At 40.1% G+C, this 13,686-nt stretch overlaps 3 non-coding genes across 3 annotated transcripts; 2 read left to right on the top strand and 1 right to left on the bottom strand.

The window, feature by feature from the left end:
• Positions 1–11,709: 11,709 nt before the first annotated feature.
• On the bottom strand, positions 11,710–11,781 carry trnaq-cug (transfer RNA glutamine (anticodon CUG)). Its single transcript has one exon. It is a non-coding gene; the product is annotated as a tRNA-Gln (tRNA).
• A 263-nt stretch (positions 11,782–12,044) lies between these two features.
• Positions 12,045–12,116, top strand: trnae-cuc (transfer RNA glutamic acid (anticodon CUC)). Its single transcript has one exon. It is a non-coding gene; the product is annotated as a tRNA-Glu (tRNA).
• Positions 12,117–13,268: 1,152 nt separating this feature from the next.
• On the top strand, positions 13,269–13,340 carry trnae-cuc (transfer RNA glutamic acid (anticodon CUC)). The gene has a single exon. It is a non-coding gene; the product is annotated as a tRNA-Glu (tRNA).
• The last annotated feature ends 346 nt before the right edge of the window (positions 13,341–13,686 follow it).

The raw sequence follows: 13,686 nt of genomic DNA, 5'->3' as shown, positions 1-13,686 counted from the left end.
AGTGATCCGGCTGTAAGCTCATTCACCTCGTCAACTCAACCTGTTGCAGCTGTGTCTGTAGAGTGCACGCTGAGGTGCTGGGAGTGGATGAGGCCGGAACAGAGGGGTGTGAAGGGGCAGAGGAGGAGGGTGTGGGTGGAGCGGTAACAAAAACATAATATTTCATGTTATTCAGCTTTATTGTTAAGTTTCAATGAATCGCTTGTTTTTTTCAAGTTTCAATCAGGATGCTCCCTAAACTGGCTATTTCAACAAAAACTACATATCGTGATAAATACCGAGATCGATCAATATGGAGAAAATATATGGTGATTATAGTTTTTGCCATATTGCCCAGTCCTAGTGAGTACTGTTCCTCTGGTGAAATATGGTCTGACAATACCTTAATAAGCTGTACAGTAGGTGATAGATTCTACAAACATCTACAAAGATAGATATTTACCCCTCTCTTGCCTTTGCAGTTTAACATTTTACTTTTTCTGCCCTTTGTTTAAGAAGCCGAAGATGACAAAGGCTATGTTTTGCATTTATACACGTTTTGTAAATACTGCCTTTTTATTACAGAAAACATTTAATCCAAAATTGTTGTAAACTACTTGACTGTTAGCAGTTTTGTCTCTGTAGTCTTGACCCACATTTTGCACATACTCTATTTGATAGAAACTGTATTTTCCATTTCAGCATGCAGTTGTTCAGAAATTATACTTTAATTCATTTAAGACCACTTGCAAATGCATTCCAGCAACGTATTCCTAATGCCATTTCTAATAATTGACTAACTCTATTTCCTGGACACAGATTTCCCTGGGCAACACGGGGGTGCAGGTCAGCAAAAGCTGTTCCCGAAGACTAAACCGAACAAGAATGTCCCTGTTCACAAAGGACTTAGCTGTGCTCATCTTTGGGCGGGGTGTTTTGGCATCCTCGACTCTCACAGGGAAACCAGGCCCTACTGGAACAGTGAAAGAGCAGCTACATCCGGAAAAGCTGAGTGCCCTTGTTGGTAAGTATTGGTTAAGTCTATTTTTCTTTATTATCATTTTGTTTTTTTGCCTCTACCCTTGCTTTGGCCATAGCAAGAAGCAACATGTTTCAGGTTGTCCTCATGTATGTATGCCCCCTTCTTGCTAATGTGATAACTCTGGAAAAGCATGATTTGTAATACCATTTTATTTGTCATTTTCTATTTTACAGATACAGTTATTGCTGAATTTCCAGGAACAAATGTGTCTGATGTGAGGGCAGTGATTCAAAAAGAAACAGTAAGCAGTAACATCAGTAACTGTTTGTAATCATTTTTGTTCGTTTGTTTTTTGGTGGACATACATTTTGAGCTTAAACAAACTGTGTCAATGTTTCACATGTAAAAGTTTCAAAAGTCAGTTTAATGTTCATCCCTGTCATTATTTTTTTTCCAATATATTTATTGTCTTTTTCTCATAATACAATGTCCCATCAATGAAACATTCAATAACAACTTAACAGTTTGGGACTGCATAAACACACACACACACATACACACACACACACACACACAACTTGCACCAATATCAGACAGGATTAACATAAAATAAAAATAAAACTGTTCCCCTACATTGTTCACAGACGCCTCTCAGGTAAAGCCTACTATTCCAGCTTTCATGATCATCATGTATGGTTCCCAAAGCTGATCAAAGTCTTTCTGTTTGCCCTTAGCAATGTAAGTTAGTCTTTCGAGTCCAATGCAGTCCAAAAGCTCCCTCATCCACATTCTCAATGATGGAGCGTCCATACTCTCCTGGCTATAGCTCTCCTGGCTTGAAGTAGTCCAAAGTCCAGAAGTTTAGTCTGTTTCCGAGTTTGTATGAAGTCCTTCGGATATATTCCAAGCACGCAAAGTTTAACATTTAAAGGAATCGTGGTATTAAACATCTTTGACAAAATTTTATAACATTCTTCCAGAAGTTTTGAATCTTTGGACATTCCCATAGACAGTGGAGTAAAGTACCTTTCTCATTTAAACATTTAGTACAGACATCTGGAGTATTAGCAGACATATGATGGAGCTTGACAGGAGTTATGTACATTCTCATTAACCACTTATACTGAAGTAATTTAAACCTTGTGTTTATTGTCTGTTTTTGCGCTTTTAAACAAGCATCATTCCAATCCGTTTCATCTATGTCTTCTTGTATATCTTCTTGTATAGGCGTTTAACTTATCTAATGTTGATTCAGTGCTATATGTGACCAATAAGTTGTAATATTTAGATACATGTCCCCTCCCTTCTAAATTCACCAATTTTGTTTCTTCAAGTTTTGATAAAGGTGGTATACGTGTTATCTGTTTATATTTCGATGACATGTAGCTTTTTAATTGTAAATATTTGAACAGGTGCTTTTTGGGGATTTGGTATCTCTGGCATAGTTGATCAAAAGAAAGCAAAACTCCGTCTTCGTAAAGATCCATCATTTTTGGAATACCCTTCATGTTCCATGACCAAAACCCTCCATCCTTTTTACCAGGTGCAAACTGTTCATTACCCCAAATAGGAGTATATTGAGACAATGCAGGCATATCACCTATATGTTTATGTGCAGCATGCCAGACCAAAATCGTATTTTTGAGAAAAGGATTTTTCGTATGCTTTTTTAACTTCTTAATATCCGAAGAGTAAAAATACAGATTTAATGGTAGACCTGGCATGGACTCCTGTTTGATGCTTACCCAGGCTGGGAGGGCTGCTGTACAGAAATAGTATGACGCTGAGGTCAGTTGGGCAGCCATATAATACCACTTAAGATTGGGGAGTCGAAGCCCCCCTCTCTCATAAGGCAGATATAAAAGCTTGAGGCGGAGCCTGGCTTTCCTGTCGTTCCATATGAATTGTGAAAACAGTTTATCGATTTTATTGCAAAACAAGCTTGGTAATGGTAATGGGAGTGTTTGAAAATAATATAAACATTTTGGTAAAATAGTAATTTTTATTAAATGTATTCGTCCGACCATAGATATAGGCAAGTTGGACCAGCTATTCAGTGTTTCAGTTATTCCGTCTAACAAGGGATCATAATTTGCTGGGATTATTTTCAAGAGGTCCTGGCTGCAGACCTCCACTGTCAGGCCCCTCCACTGTCAGGCCCGGAAGTGCACAGGATACATTTCAAAATAAAAACTGCAGACCTCCACTGTGAGGTCCCTACCGCCGCAGGCTCCACTCTCAGGCCCGGAAATGCAAGGGATACATTTCAAAATAAAATCACGAATGCACTTTCGGCTGAATCGTTTTCTTCACAAATGAATTAATTTGTAAACAATATGACAAAATCTATCAATCCCCGGTCTATTGTATATATTGTTTTTATTTGTATAGTAAACTTTTGATTCGTCAGTGCACACATTTGCTCTTAAGCTATTACTCATATTCATAAGCCAACATCTCATAAGATGTCATAGGCCTATACTGTACATTATATTGTGTAGTATACAGAGTACTTCACTGCCTTTTCATTATGATTTAATTTTGACTTTATTGCACTGCTTTTTCTATACATTTGTTTCAGTTAGTTTTTCTGTTGTATTATTCTGTATTTTTATTCTTAACCACCATAAATTTCATGTTTGGTTCTATGTCTATGCTAATTATGTTCTCGTACTGCTGGAACACCTAGGTAACACTAAATACTACCCTAACTCTTGATATCTACAGTGTAAGCCAAGTAAAATTATTAATTGATCAACGAGAAAACAAAAGGGTTGTGAAACGTGAATTCGAATGGCTCCAGGGTTGCTTCTCTTTCATTCTCGTCCAAGTCTTCTTCCACAGCCTCCCATACTGTAAAGCAGCCTCTGCCTGCTCCTCCTCCCCCATACCCAGAACATCAGGCAGGTCCACTTTGCCAGATAACAGTGGTTTGTTGGCCTCAACCCACTCTGCTGCATGCCTGCAATTGTGAAGAATGCGATCTTCAATCGAGTCCTATGGAAAAGACAGAAAGAAAAGATGTCTGTACCATAGCTGCCACACCAACAGTACCTGACCAATAGATACTGGGAAAAACTTACGCCTTCCACTGGTGTGTCCACATCAGCAAGTCGGACTGAGACCTCTGCCTGCTGCTCTTCTTCCTGAAAATGTATAGATAAGCAAAATCAGTTGTAATATTCAAAACAAGCTCCAAAAAGAAAAAGAAAAGATCCCATCATTGCTCTAATAGGACTACCTAGACATATTAGAGAGCTCAACAAATGTTAATTTTCAAATCCAATCATGCATTATCTAGACACTTTATTTTTATATTGTTTCTGACCTGACACAAAAGAAAAACTCAGACAGAACTCAAACAAAATAAAAATCTGACCTCAGTAATGTCATAGATCTTCCTTTTCGTCAGCCTAAACACTGGTGGCACCTCACCTCGCAGAAGGGCTATTGATGCATCTGTCCAGTGGGCGAACAGCTTTCCATGGCTTAAAAAATGCTTAAACAATAGAAATAAATAAAAAAAATTCTTGTAACAACTTCAAGTCAAATAACAAAATCTTTGCAGTCTCACCTTCCAAGGTCAAAACTCTGCATATGTTTGGCCAAGTTTTTCTTATGACAAGTTACTGAACAGAGGGGACAGTCAACCTTTTTCAGTTTTTCAGTTTCAACAGAAGAGGAAATCAAAGGATATGACGATGAGAATTGTGTGTCTGCTGAGAAGTGTTTGAATTGATTTTTGCACGAGAAGGTCTGGAGATGGTGATGCAGATGGACTTGGCTGCAGGGAGAGGAAGGATGAATCCTGACTCGGATTGGACTGGACAGCAGCTGAGGTGGATGTTTGTTGTATGGCACAAGACTTTACATGCGCTTCCATGTATGTCCTTCTAATGAGAGTTGTGTCACAGATGGGACAATGATAATGTCCCCCATTCCTGCAAGTCAAATTGAAGCGGCAGATCTTCTTATCTAAGATCAAGTCAAGAAAATGTTTGTTAGACAATGACAAACAAGTCACATGAACACACACACAAATCGGTGTGTGTGTGTGTGTGTGTGTGTGTGTGTGTGTGTGTGTGTAGGTATCTTTAATCTAAAATGCAATGGCATTACCTTCAAATGTAATGGCATTTTTGATGTGGACCTCCAAATGCTGCCGAACTCTGCTTGGTTGGCTCGGTTTAAAGAGGTGTTTGGGACACAGGGGGCAGTGGAACTGACTGCAGCATGTTGTGCAGCGTTCGATTGCAGGTATTCCATCCAATGAGATAACTGAAAGATGCATCTATAAAAACACATAAAATATATCATGTGTTTGAATTATAGTACATGAACTTCAATTCAAATTAATGTATACAGCCTGCAAACTTATTGCTTGTCTTGTCTTTGCTTACAGGTAAAATGGCCATACTTATGTAGAAGAAGTAATAATGACTACGAAAGTACAAAAGCCGGCATGCTTCTTAATAAACACACCACCACAGCAAACCTCTCAACTGGACTCGATGATTTCTGCGACAGTTAAAAGCAAAATATACTCAAGTATCAAAAATAAAAGTACTGATGGTGCAGAAGCATTTCAGTTACTATTCGTTTTTTTATACACTGTAGTATACAACAGAGGTGGAAAAATAAAAGTAAAAATGTTTCATGTAGTTCTGCCACATGTTGATTCCACTTGTGCACTTAAACAGGTGATATCACTAATTAGCTTGTGGAAACATCCTGGTGACTTGCATCATGTTGATCACGTCCGTCATTTCAGAAAGATGTTTTCAACTTTGTGACTATGCTCAATTAATGCACGGAGAGTTTACAAAAATATTTCATAACTTACATACAAACAAATGCGAACAGTTACTTTACGTTATGCACTAAAAAGTTAAGAATCATTAGGTGTTGATGCAAACCACCATTAATGAAAGTAAACTTTGAAGTCATCTAACTTAGCTTCAAAACGACAACCCAAACCGACATGTAACATTCGGTAATTTGCGTCATTAATGACTTCTATAACGACTATTACAACGGCACGTATATTGACGAAGAACACAAACCATGCATTTACTTTCTCTGGATAATAAAAATCAGAAACTCACCGCTACTCACAGAATAAGTTCACTCTTCTTCTTCTTTTCGTACACATGCGCTCTCGCTGGTCTCTCTCGAATTTAAAGGGCAGGTGAAAATGACCATCCCAAAATGCCCTCCCCACCTCCCCAAAACACGTCCTCACTTCCGGGCCTGACAGTGGAGGTCTGCAGCCAGGTGCCCCTCGCTCACTCCCCAACTCTCTGCTTTCGTGCATTTTGAAGGGCCCCTTCATCTCCTCCAGCTTAACTCGCAGGTCCTTTGTACTGGATGTCTGCTGCTTGAGATCTTTCTGAGCAAGATCCAGATTGCTCTCCAACTCCAACTCCTTGTTGGTTTTAGGGACTGCAAGGAACTTTCTCTCAGCAAGTAGCTCCAGTTTCTTTGCCTTTAAACTTGGGTCACACTACATATAGATTCCCAAGATTCTAAAAACTGATGACAGGTCATGTTCCATTCTTTCATCATGGATTCTATTCTTTCAATCTTTTTCCATTTTGTCTGTGATCTTATTGTTGCTAATTGCAAAAAAAAAAAAGACTTATATGCTGACGATATAGGCTACATGTGTCCTGTTGTGCATTGGCACGAAACTCGCCCACCCCAAGCTGCACTTTGAGATGTGTTGGTCGTGTTCAGGAGTTATCCAAAGTGCTCTTAACCAAGTGGCTGAAAATATATGCAGTCGGGGTCAGCAGTTCTCTATCACTGCTGAACGCAGACTGAGCCAGGTTTTCTTTCCCCTCCTGAGTCATCGAAGGTTTTCCAGAGTTTCCTTGAGACCAAACAGAAGTCCTGCAAAATGCAGAGAAGGTTAAGCTTTAGCACGAAGCTAACATTCATGATACTGCTGTAACTTTTGTCCTTCCAACTGAATAAGCAACAGCTGGTAGAAAATTCTCCCCGTCGGGGAATCGAACCTCGGTCTTCCGCGCGGCCGCCGGGGATTCTTTAGCTAAAACTCCCTAAACCGAATCCCATTCATTTCCTATGGTAGTGCTAAACCACTACCGATGTAATATATTTTTGGCCTCTAGTATGCGCTGTGGGGGCGCTGTTTAGAAAACCTGTTGCCTCCGGCATCTCGCTGTCAGAGAGTGAAGAAGAGAGAGTGAAGAGTTGACATCACCTTAACCTTCGTTGCCTGGAAATTACGTCAAACGGTAAGTTAACCTGCATTAATGATGAATGAAAAAATGATTATTGACCAAACATGTAGTCATTCTTATACTATTAAACCGCATATGATTTTAACCGTGTACGTTAGCCTCGGGTTTACCAGAGTCGGCTAAAAGACGATAACGCCGGTGAATTAGCCGTTCTACCACATCTGTCACTTTCTTCCCCTCGCTGTAAAACAATGGGGGCTGCTGAGTTTTTTGGGGGAAATTGGATGTTTCTGGGTAAGCCGAATAAATAAGGCCGTTATCAACCATCGTTATCAACACACCCGGACCGTACTTCTGTCCTTCACAATAAAATACAGTAGGCCTACAGTAAAAATACAGATGGACTTTTAAGATCGTAGCCCGAGCGTTTTTACTGCTTTGCCTCATCAGAGTTACTTTCGTGTTGTAATGTGACATGTTAATCTACATGTACATAAATGAAATTTCCCACGTAGATCATTAAATATGTATAAATCTATTGAAATGACCACAAAACACCAGAAAGCGCGACATTGCAGATGTGGCTGAAGAGGGAATATAGAATAGGAACGGAGGCCGATCTGGGAGACAGTGACTATAATGATATGTATATGTATATAATGATATCATCTGTTATCTGATGTTTACATGTTTGTCAGGACTGAGTCGTGGTTATTTCTTTTGGGTTTATTAAGCTTAACTGTACTGATAATGTGTTAACCGTACATTAGTTTAACTTTATTATTTTCATGTCTTAACTGTAGCGTTAAGCCCGAGACAGTTCATGTGATGTTTATTCATGTGTGAGTTTATTGTGTTTGTCTCCGTGGCGAGTGGAAATTGGCCTCGGTTGAAGCATCACTGTGTCACTGTAACGTTACTGTCCATTTAAATGTATAACTTTGTGTTCCCGTGTACAGACGCTTACCATTAGCCGGTAGATGATACATATACACTGAATACTGTCCGGTAGACGTAGATATAACGTAAAAAAACTATGACAGTGTTCTGGCTGTTCATTCATCCAGTTGTGAAATGTAACTTAGTACATTTACTAGTACATTTACTCAAGTACTGTACTTAAGTACAATTTCAGCAGCTTGTACTCAAGTGTATCCACAATGCTTCTTCTAAACTTTTGTTTTTTGTTTAGTTGTTCAGTCCCTTTAAACAAATAGGCACATCAGAAGTACAAACACACCTGTTTACACATGTGCAGCAGTGTGTGTGAAATGTATTTTATCTATAGAGGATGCAGAGGGTCACAATTCTATGAAAGTTAACCTTTAATAACGGTGTGATGAAAATTATTTTGGGTCAAAAAGGGTTAAGCAGGATGTAGAATACAGGATTTTACTTGTAACAGGCCAGTTTTACACTGCTGTATAGCTACTTTTAATGAAGTAAAATATCTGAATACTTCAAAAACTTCACACTTCATTGTTATTTAAGTCACATGACCTGGCAATAGCTGTGAGATTCAGCATCAGTTAAGGTGTTAACTCCCCACTATGCACTCAGCTGTGTTCCAGGGACAAAGATGCACAAGCTACAACAATACCTGCAGAAGAAGCAACACTCAACCTCTGCTTCTTCTCAGATGAAGCATGCCTCACAAGCTCCTGCTGAAGCTATGGGTAGGTTGTGTTTTCCATTTGTTTTGTCAAAAAGATGTATATGCTTTCATGGTATTTTAGTACACCAAGTGGAATAAACTCCCATCATGTCTGTGGTGGTCATACTAGCCTAAGTATTGTGAAGACATATTACTTTATTCTAATCCTTGTGTGTTGCATTATAGTGATGGATGAAGATATGGAGCTGGAGAGAGCGATGCTGAGTATCTCTCCTTCCAAGCATCACATGGAGAGCTGTGAGTAAATATTTGTTGTCTTTTATTTGTTTTGTTTTTTTCTGCTGACTTAAGATTCAAAGTTATTTACGGTATAGTTTGTGTATTCCTTTTTAAGTAAGATATATATATTCATGATATAATATATATAATGTTTTGTTTGTGTTATGTAGCCATTCCGGCTTCAGGAACAGAAAGAGGTTCTTAACCAAAAACGTCCTGTTGTCAATAGACAACTGTGGGAACATTAATTCTTATCCCAAACTGAAGCATGTCTTAAATCGTTCCGTCTCAGGTTGACCACGTTCTGGTCGTGTCTGTGTTTTGGTGTTCTACTTAAGAGTCCTAGTGACTATGAATTGATTCCAGTCATGATGAGGGTAAGTATCATTCCTTATTTCCTTATATGAATAAAATACTAAAACTGCTGTGTTGACTAACACTTGAATGCATGTGTTTGCAGTGTGCCATGTTGCTTCCCCTGCTCAGGCTCAATTATATGACTGAATACTGAATATTAATCCATACAAAAAAAATGAATGTGTGTTAATGAATGTTTTCTTTACACATTCATGTAAGAAAGCATCATATTTTTGTTCATCCATTTAAAACCTTCTGTTATAATGCCTCTGCTTTTGTCCGTTATAAACCATTACTTGTTGTGGTCCTTCCCTCCATGCAGCCTCAGCTCTGCAGCAGTAAAGAGACCAGTGCCCCTGCCTAAGGAGCTGATGTTCCTCTTACCCCAAACAGAATGTCCTCTGCCAAGAAAGACAACTGTCATGGTTCCAGGTGTGTATCATTTTAACTGTGTTTGCATCTTAAAAATTTCCATATGCAGTGTCCACCAAAACTGTTGTAAATTCTTTAAAATCAGTTTAATCGTTGTAATTCATATACTAGCTCAACTTTAGGACTAAATGTAAACAGCACTGCAATGTACAGGCGTTTTAAGGACTACTGCATAGATTCTAAGTGTCATATTACATTTATTTATTTATCTTACTGTGAATAATAATTAAGTGTTTATTATGCTTATATGGTTTCAGAGACCCTTCTGATGCCTCCTGAGACATCCACAGAGCCCAGTCAAGTGCCACTGCAACCACCAATTGCACAGCAAGCTCAAAGTGAGTATATACATTTTTGAATTTGGTTGTGTGTATGCTAAAGAGATAAAATCAGCTAACAACTAAATCTTAATCAATTGCTTTGTCTAATCCTGTCTGACGAGGTCAGCCTTTACCCAAGCCATCAGCCGTTCCCAGCATTCCTCCTCCACAGCTGGCCGTCCTCACAATCTGAGTGACCTGACAAGAAGAAGACTGGCCCTGCTGCTGAGGAGCATCCCCAGAGCATGATGCTGCCACCACCATGCTTCACGCTGGAGATGGTACGTTTGTGGTGATGTGCAGTGTTTGGTGTTTGCCAAACATAGTGTCTAGTCTGATAGACAAAAATCAATTTCATGAGCTTTTTTTCTCTCCCATTCAGCTGGTGGCTCCGACTGGTGAAGAACCCGGGCAACAGATGTTGTATGTGCGTTCTCTCCTATCTGAGCCACTGAGGCTTGTAACTCCTCCAGAGTGGTCCGAGGTGTCTTGGTGACTTCCCTCCCCAGTCTTCTTGTCCAGTCACTCAGATTGTGAGGACGGCCAGCTCTAGGCAGATTTAAACAAGTGACACACTGCTTACATTTCTTAATGATGGTTTAACTGAGCTCTGTAAGATCAGTGAGCTTGACATTTTTTGTAGCCATCTCCTGACTTCTACTTTTCAATTATCTTTTCTCTGAGTTGCTAGGAGTGTTCTTTAGTCTTCATGTTACAATTGTAGCAGGAATAGTGATGAACTAGAGACTGGACCTCCAGACACAGATGTTTTTATACTACGATCACTTGTCACACATCAACTGTGCTCAGGTGATCTCCATTTCACTAACTGTGACTCTGCTGCATCAACTAGCTGGAACTTAAGTAAGTAGAGTCTCTGGTACAACAAGTGGTTTCCTGGTTATCAATACTCCTATTGTTCTCTCTGTCCTTGGACTTCCAGAGAACAGGGCTTGTAGTTACAGGCTCTTGCCATACCCCCATGATCTTCTCTCTGGACCTCTCCTCTCTTGCAACTTCCAGAGAACAGAGTCTCTGGACTGCTCTATACTTTTTGACTCCAATCCGTGTGTCCTGCTCAGACAGCAATCACAAAGAAGACTGTTTTAAGACCTTTGGTTATGTAACACACGGTCAACTACAGTTACACGTTAGCCCCAGAGGCTTTCATAAAATGATGTAAATATGCATTCAGCTGAAAAACGAGAAATGCTGAAAAATGAAAGATGTCCCATCCAGACACTAGGGAAACACAAACAATTTGGCTACATTTCTGTATGGAGTTTAAGAAAATATTCTTACCTTGAAAACCTTGCTCGTGATTTGGACCTTCCTGCTGTTACCTCCTTTCCCTTTATAGACCTTGTCTCCTTATCCTTGTAGGACTTGTTATCATTTGTGTTCACAGAATTGTGTAGGACGATTCTGTGAAATAACATTCTAGAACACAAGGATTGTCCTACACAATTCTGTGACGGACAGATACATTACAGTTCTTTGATTATTTAAGCTGAGATGAGATGTCTTTCACCTACCTAAAGGTTCTACCGAGATTTGAACTCGGATCGCTGGATTCAGAGTCCAGAGTGCTAACCATTACACCATAGAACCTGCGTAAAGAGTAGAGAGAGAGGTGATTTTGATGTCTGGTCAAGGAAATGCTACGTTAAAGAGGCCAATTTTGGGATGGATTTGCCCCTCAGCATACACTATCTTTAATGTAAGTAGAGCTGACAAAAACTTGCCACTTTAACATCAAGAGGAACTGAAGAAAATGATTGAATAGTACGACTGCATGTGTGAAAAAGAAGTTGTTTAAAACCTTTTTGCAAATTGGTGTGAACAATTATCATTAATAACGTCCGATGCCTGCCTCCCTGATGGTCTAGTGGCTAGGATTCGGCGCTCTCACCGCCGCGGCCCGGGTTCGATTCCCGGTCAGGGAATCCTGAATTGACAGAAGCTCCCTGCTTTATTTAAACAAGGGACAGGGTGTTGTTTGCTTGATTGACAATCATGTCAGTTGTCTGAACCCTTTTAATCTCTTGAGGGACAGTAAACCCCATCACTAGCATACTCCAATTGCATCACCACGACCATTAGCAGCTTGCTGTGGAGGGTGAGTGACTCCCTGATGGTCTAGTGGCTAGGATTCGTCTCACCCCCGGGTTTGAGTCTCGGTTAGGGGATACCTGAGGTGTTATTTGCTTGATTTACAATCATGTCATTTGTCCCCGTTGTTGTGGCTCCCTGCTGGTGGATGAAACAAAGTTCCCACATTTGGACCTTCCCGTTGTTAACTCTTGTCCCATTATGTTGCAGCAGTAAAGAGACCAGTGCCCCTGCCTAAGGAGCTGATGTTCCTCTTACCCCAAACAGAATGTCCTCTGCCAAGAAAGACAACTGTCATGGTTCCAGGTGTGTATCATTTTAACTGTGTTTGCATCTTAAAAATTTCCATATGCAGTGTCCACCAAAACTGTTGTAAATTCTTTAAAATCAGTTTAATCGTTGTAATTCATATACTAGCTCAACTTTAGGACTAAATGTAAACAGCACTGCAATGTACAGGCGTTTTAAGGACTACTGCATAGATTCTAAGTGTCATATTACATTTATTTATTTATCTTACTGTGAATAATAATTAAGTGTTTATTATGCTTATATGGTTTCAGAGACCCTTCTGATGCCTCCTGAGACATCCACAGAGCCCAGTCAAGTGCCACTGCAACCACCAATTGCACAGCAAGCTCAAAGTGAGTATATACATTTTTGAATTTGGTTGTGTGTATGCTAAAGAGATAAAATCAGCTAACAACTAAATCTTAATCAATTGCTTTGTCTAATCCTGTCTGACGAGGTCAGCCTTTACCCAAGCCATCAGCCGTTCCCAGCATTCCTCCTCCACAGCTGGCCGTCCTCACAATCTGAGTGACCTGACAAGAAGAAGACTGGCCCTGCTGCTGAGGAGCATCCCCAGAGCATGATGCTGCTGAAAATGATTGGATAGTACGACTGCATGTGTGAAAAAGAAGTTGTTTAAAACCTTTTTGCAAATTGGTGTGAACAATTATCATTAATAACGTCCGATGCCTGCCTCCCTGATGGTCTAGTGGCTAGGATTCGGCGCTCTCACCGCCGCGGCCTGGGTTCCATTCCCGGTCAGGGAATCCTGAATTGACAGAAGCTCCCTGCTTTATTTAAACAAGGGACAGGGTGTTGTTTGCTTGATTGACAATCATGTCAGTTGTCTGACCCCTTTTAATCTCTTGAGGGACAGTAAACCCCATCACTAGCATACTCCAATTGCATCACCACGACCATTAGCAGCTTGCTGTGGAGGGTGAGTGACTCCCTGATGGTCTAGTGGCTAGGATTCGTCTCACCCCCGGGTTTGAGGCTGTTGTTGTGGCTCCCTGCTGGTGGATGAAACAAAGTTCCCACATTTGGACCTTCCCGTTGTTAACTCTTGTCCCATTATACAGCTTGTCTCCTTATCCTTGTAGGACATGGCTA

This window comes from Centropristis striata, chromosome 5 (assembly GCF_030273125.1).
Source record: "Centropristis striata isolate RG_2023a ecotype Rhode Island chromosome 5, C.striata_1.0, whole genome shotgun sequence".
Lineage (NCBI taxonomy): Eukaryota > Metazoa > Chordata > Actinopteri > Perciformes > Serranidae > Centropristis > Centropristis striata.
Note: the sequence above shows the minus strand (reverse complement) of the source record. Positions and strands in the feature narration are given on the sequence as shown.